Source organism: Marmota marmota, unplaced genomic scaffold (assembly GCF_001458135.2).
Source record: "Marmota marmota marmota unplaced genomic scaffold, marMar, whole genome shotgun sequence".
Classification (NCBI taxonomy): Eukaryota; Metazoa; Chordata; class Mammalia; order Rodentia; family Sciuridae; genus Marmota; species Marmota marmota.
Genome location: NW_025999898.1, coordinates 2728189 through 2734188, shown reverse-complemented (window position 1 = coordinate 2734188; position 6000 = coordinate 2728189). Strand labels below are relative to the sequence as shown.

General features: G+C 39.2%; 1 pseudogene; it reads right to left on the bottom strand.

The window, feature by feature from the left end:
• LOC107158395 overlaps positions 1-6000 on the bottom strand; it is a 117732-nt pseudogene that overhangs the window by 54285 nt on the left and 57447 nt on the right.

Here is a 6000-nt window from a genome sequence, read left to right as displayed (position 1 = left end):
GGGGGGGGGCGGATTTTCATTTGGGATGATATTCTTTCCTTCCCAGAAATTATAAACCTTGGATAACACCCAGGCTATGAGTCTGGGAGTTTATTCCCAATCCTTCACTCTTGCTCTTCAAGGTATATGGTTTTCTGTTGTGGGTTCCTTTAGGGAGCCTATCTGACCTGAAGGAGCTGGGTGAGTGAAAGGAAGAAGCACCACTTAGCCCATTTGTTTCCAGGTAAGACAGAGCAGAGTGCTATCTCCAGCAGACTATTTGGATTTGGTTGCTTCCTGTTGTCTGATTATCATGCAATATGTGGATGAAACAGGCAGAGGTGGTTAAGAGCCAGGGAAGTAGGGAGGGAGAAAGAGAAACAGTGTTTGAATCTAGGACCTTGCACACATTAAGTATGTGCTCTTATGACTAAGCTATACCCCAGCTCCATTTTCTTGTTGTTTTTTTATGACCTTAATATTCTTGAAGAGTCTTGGCCAGGGTATCCTGTAGAATATCCCCAAATCTGGGTTCTTCTGGTGTTTTTCTTATAGTTAGAATGGAGATCTGAAGTGAGGTGCCTTTCTCATCACATCATATTGGGATACATGAGATCAGCAGGACATGCCTGTGATGGTAACCTTCATCACTTTGTTAATGTTGTTATTTGCCACCTGCTTCCACTACGAAATTACTTTTTTGCCTTAATGAGTACCAAATTTAGTTCACTCTAAAGAGGATGAGGGAAGTTTCTACATATGTTAAGTGGAATCTTCTGTAAGGAAGATTTTGGACAAGATTGTTAAGAAGAAATGTATCATAACCACAGACTGGGATCCAAATTAGAATAAGGTATACTCCATGTTTGTATGAATATGTGAAAATATACTCTATTGTCATCTATATCTAAAAAGAATAAATAAAATTAAAAAAAAAAACAAATTCATCATAGACTAACACCTTCCTATTTGACTGCCATTCTGTGCATCCTGCCTTTTCTTTTTGTTTATCACTGATCTTATTCTAAAAAGTTTCTGCAGGTGGATTGTAGAACTAAAAAAAAACTCCAGAAAGGTGGGGAAAATGTGTCCAGATGGGGAAAATTCAAGAAATGAAAAAATAAGATAGGACACAATATAAAGCCTTGTAAAGTTGCTAGAGTTTTGTGCTAAATTCGGCTCTGAAATTCTTGCTAGCCAAAGAAATTTGGGAAACATCTTCTGCAAGATTCAGAGCAATAAGAAGAAAAAAATTCTTCAGAAGAAGTGTAACTTTTCCTCTTATTAAGATCTGAGAAAAATATGCAGCCTCGTGAAAGGAACACTTTGTGTGATGCAGAACAGAGCAGAGATCAGGCAGCTGTGTGTCAAATCTGGCCTACCATCTTGCTTTTTAAGTAAAGTTTTACTGGGACAAAGCCATACCCATTGATGCACATACTGTCTATGGCTGCTTTGGTGCTTCCTTGTACAAAATTGAATAGTTGTAACAGAGACCAGGTGGCCCACAAAACCTAATATATTTACTAGCTGGTCCTTTATGGAAAATATTTGCCAACTCATGATTTAGAGAATAGTTCCTTAACCACCAAAAAAAAAAAAAAAAAGAATTATGTAATTTGTGGCAGTATTTCCCAGTTTAGGCTGGTAGAGCAATTCTCAGGATGCAGTAGAGAGAGATAACCCCTCTAGGGGGACCCAGAAGACAGGGCCTGTGAGTTGCTATATGTGCATAAGAGTTGGTTCTAGTCCCCCTCTGTTAGCTTGTTCTAATTTAATTTTTAGGGCATGGTACCTATTTCTAAGCCTTCCCAGTTGTGGGCTGCTGGTGGTCAGTAATTGCAAGATACCTATTTCTGTACTTCTCTGGGTGTTTATGTTGCCAGCAAAGCCTAACTTTTGGCTTGGGGATTTTTTTAAAGTCATTGCACCTGCTATAGGAAAGCATGGTGGGTCTTTCATAACCAGGTGCAATTTATCTCTTAAGGGACATTTGATAATATTTAGGGATATTTCTGTCACTTCAGAGATGGGAGGATGATGGATGAAGGATTTCTGACATGTAATGTGTAGGAACCAGGGATTCTGGTCAACATCCTACAGTACACAGGGCAGCCCCCCACAACAAAGTCTTATTTAATCCCCAGTGACAATAATACTGAGATTGAGAAGCCCTGTTTTAGGAAAAACCATATTTATATTATCTAACAAATAAAAGGATGCATCCTGGAAGTAGTACCCAAGAACCACAAATTAAGAGCCCTGGAAGTTTTCAGAGTACTCTAAAAGGCTTAGTGATTCTCTTCCAATGTTTGCTGTAGAATGCAACCTTTGGTTTATGTTGCAGGAATTCTAGATAAGCAGGGCATAATCCTGCCTTCCAAGATCTTTAAAGGAAATGAGGCAGATTTAACGCTAATTGTATAAAGCAAAACCTGGCACCTACCAGGAGAGATTCTTAGAGATCCAGTGTTTAGGGGGGGCGGGGGTTGATGAATCATTTTACTAAGGGGCCATAATTTGAAACGGCCTTTCAAGACAGCAGGGTTTTTAGCCAGTGATTACGGGGAGAGGAACCTCAGGGTAACAGAACACAGACAGAATTGTGCAAGCAGGGTTTGATTTGGCTGGAAATGTGGGTGAGTGGTGGGTTATGGAGCAAAATCACAAGTTAGGCAAATGTTAGGCAGAACCCTCTATGCCCTGGGGGTCAGTTCACAATGGTATAGCTCATAGAGATATGCAAGATCTATAGTAACAGAATAATGGCATGGGATATGTTCTTTAGGAAGATGCAAATGGGAATGGCTCATAGGTAGAGTTTTCAAGAGAGAAGCTGAAATCATAGAGCCCCAGTTAGGAGACAGTTTCAGCCTTCCTTGGTCAGAGCAAGGATGAGCACGACTTAGAAGTACATGTGAATCTATAAAGGGGAGATCACAGCTGGAGAAGGGAGCTGTCAGATGCCTCAGTTTTGAACCTGGACAATTGAAAGGGTAAGTCATAGTAGATAGAAGGTGCTCAATGTGAGGTTCACCCATTTGTCTCACAATGTCTTTTCTTCCCCTCCTCCAACTTGAATAAAGAATGATTTTTTACTTCTCTACTTTTGGGGGTTTTCTATAGTGTCAATCTCATGGTTTGAATCTCGTGCTGAAGCAGATTCTTTGGTCCTTGGGGTTTATTGTGAAACTCTTCCTCAAATCTGCCTTGGTTTGGAGGATGGGAATCCCCAGTTTCTGTAGTATAAGGCAGTGCACACAAGACTGAGTGTGGTCTCTAGACTCCTTTAACTCTTCCATCAGGTCCCATTGGGGACTGGAAATGAGAGAAATGGAAAGGATCTTGTATGTAAGTAGCTTTAATGATTGTATGAGATGGAAACATATATGAACATAGTAAACTTATGTTCAATTTATTCTACTGTCTTTCCTATTCCCATCACCTCTCCCTTCCCTTCATTCCCTTTTGTCTAATCCAGTGAACTTCTATTCACCACCACTCCTTTATTATGTGTTAGCATCTGCATATTAGAGAGAGCTTTCAGCCTTTGGTTTGGGGGATTGGCTTATTTCACTTAGCATGATAATTACCAGTTCCATCCATTTACCAGCAAATGCCATAATTTCATTCTTCTTTATGGTTGAGTGAGTAACATTACATTGTGTATGTATACCACATTTTCTTTATCCATTCATCAGTTGAAGGGCACTTAGGTTGGTTCCATAAACTTAGCTTTTGTGAATTGAGCAGCTATAAACATGGATGTGGCTGCATCACTGTAGTATGATGTTTTTGAATCCTTTGGGTATGTATATGCTGAGGAGTGAGATAACTGGATCAAATGTTGGTTCCATTCCAAATTTTCTAAGTAATCTACATACTGTTTTCAAGAGTGGTTGCACCAGTTTGCAATCCCACCAGCAATGTATAAATGTACCTTTTTCCCTACATTCTCACCAACATTTATTGTTACTTACATTCTTGATAATTGCCATTCTTACTGCAGTGAGATGGAATCTCAGTATAGTTTTAATTTGTATTTGTCTAACTGCTAGAGATGTTGAACATTTTTTTCATATATTTGTTGACCGATTATATTTCTTCTGTGAAGTGCCTGTTTGTTCCTTTGCCCATTCATTGATTTGGTTATTTGTTTGTTTGTTTCTTGGTATTAAGTTTTTTGAATTCGTTGTATATCCTGGAGAATAATGCCCTGAGGTGCAGGTGGCAAAGATTTTCTCCCATTCTATAGGCTCTCTCTTCATGTTCTTGATTGTTTCCTTTGTTGTGAAGAAGCTTTTTAGTTTGCTATCATCACATTTATTGATTCTTGATTTTACTTATTATGCTTTAAGAGTCTTATTGAGGAAGTTAGTTCCGAAGCCAACATGATGGAGAGTTGGGCCTACTTTTTCTTCTGTGAGGAGCAGGTTCTTTGGTCTCATACCTAGGTCCTTGATCTACTTTGAGTTGAGTTTTGTGCAGGGTGAGAGATAGGGATTAAATTTCTTTTTATTACTGTGAGAGGCCATCCTCAGACGTGATTTGAGTTACCTCCCTGGCTGGGTGAGAGGCACTTAGACACAGCTGTGTCAGAGCTATTCCCCACCTTTCTCCAGGTCCGAGGGCTTGTCCATGCAGAGATGTGTCTGGCCACTACCCCGAAGACCCAATTGTCACCCCTGACCTTGGGATGCTGCCCCCCTTAACCTTCATTGGATGGGATTTTCCCTGGAATTTTTTGTTCCCCAATAAAAGCCCACTCCCTGGCATGTTCTCTCTCTCTCGCTTGTCTCTTCTGTAAACCTCGCTACCACATTAGGTGGCTGGAGGCGGGAGCTAGGAGAAGCCATCCCGGAGCTGGTATTAAAAGTAATAAGAGTTTTGTCTCTTTAGTTTAAAACTCCCTAGCATTTACTCATGAATCGAACCTTCTTTCTTGAAGCCATCGCTGGTCGAGTGGCAAATATTACATTTGGATTTCCAGTTTTCCCAGCACCATTTGTTGAATAGGCTCTCTTTTCTCCAATGTATGTTTATGGCACCTTTGTTAGTAAGAGATAACTTGTACTTATATGGGTTTATCTCTGTGTCTTCTAGTCTGTATCATTGGTCCTCATGTCTGACCTCATTGGTCCTCACTTTTCTCACTAAGAATTGCTTTGGCTATTCTGGGCCCCTTATTTTTCCAGATGATTTTTATGACGGCTTTTTCTATTTCTGTGAAGAGCATCATCACAACTTTAGTAGGAATTGCATTAATCTGTGTAGTGCTTTTAGTAGTATGGCCAATTTGACAATATTCATTCTGCTTATCTAAGAACATGTAAGGTCTTTCCATCTTCTAAGGTCTTCTTCAATTTCTTTCTTTAGTGCTCTGTAGTTTTCATTGCAGAGGTCTTTCACCTCTTCCATTAGATTGATTCAAGATATTTTTTTGAGGCTATTGTGAATGGGATAGTTTTCCTAATTTCTCTTTTAGTTGATTCATCACTGATGTATAGGAACGCAATTGTTTTATGGGTGTTGATTTTATATCCTGCTACTTGTCTGAATTCATTTATGAAGTCCAGAATTTTCTCGTGGAGTTTTTTGGGTCTTATAAATATAGAATCATGTTGTCAAATAGGGATAATTTGAATTCTTCTCTTTTTTTTATTTGTTCTTTTTACATGACAGTAGAATACATTTTGACAAATTATACATATGTAGAATACAACTTATTTTAATTAGGATTCTATTCTTATGGTTGTATATGCTGTGGGTTTTCACTGGCCATGTATTCATATATGAACATAGAAACATTACGTCTGATTTATTCTACCCTCTTTCCTAAATCCATTCTCCCTCCCTTCCCTTCATTCCCCTATGTCTAACCCAATGAACTTCTATTCTCCCCCACACACTTTGCATGTTAGCTTCCACATATCAGAGAGAACATTCAAAATTTGGTTTTTGGGATTGTGACTCTTCCACAATCTGTTATGTGGGATCTTGGGTGAGTCATTGCTTATCCAC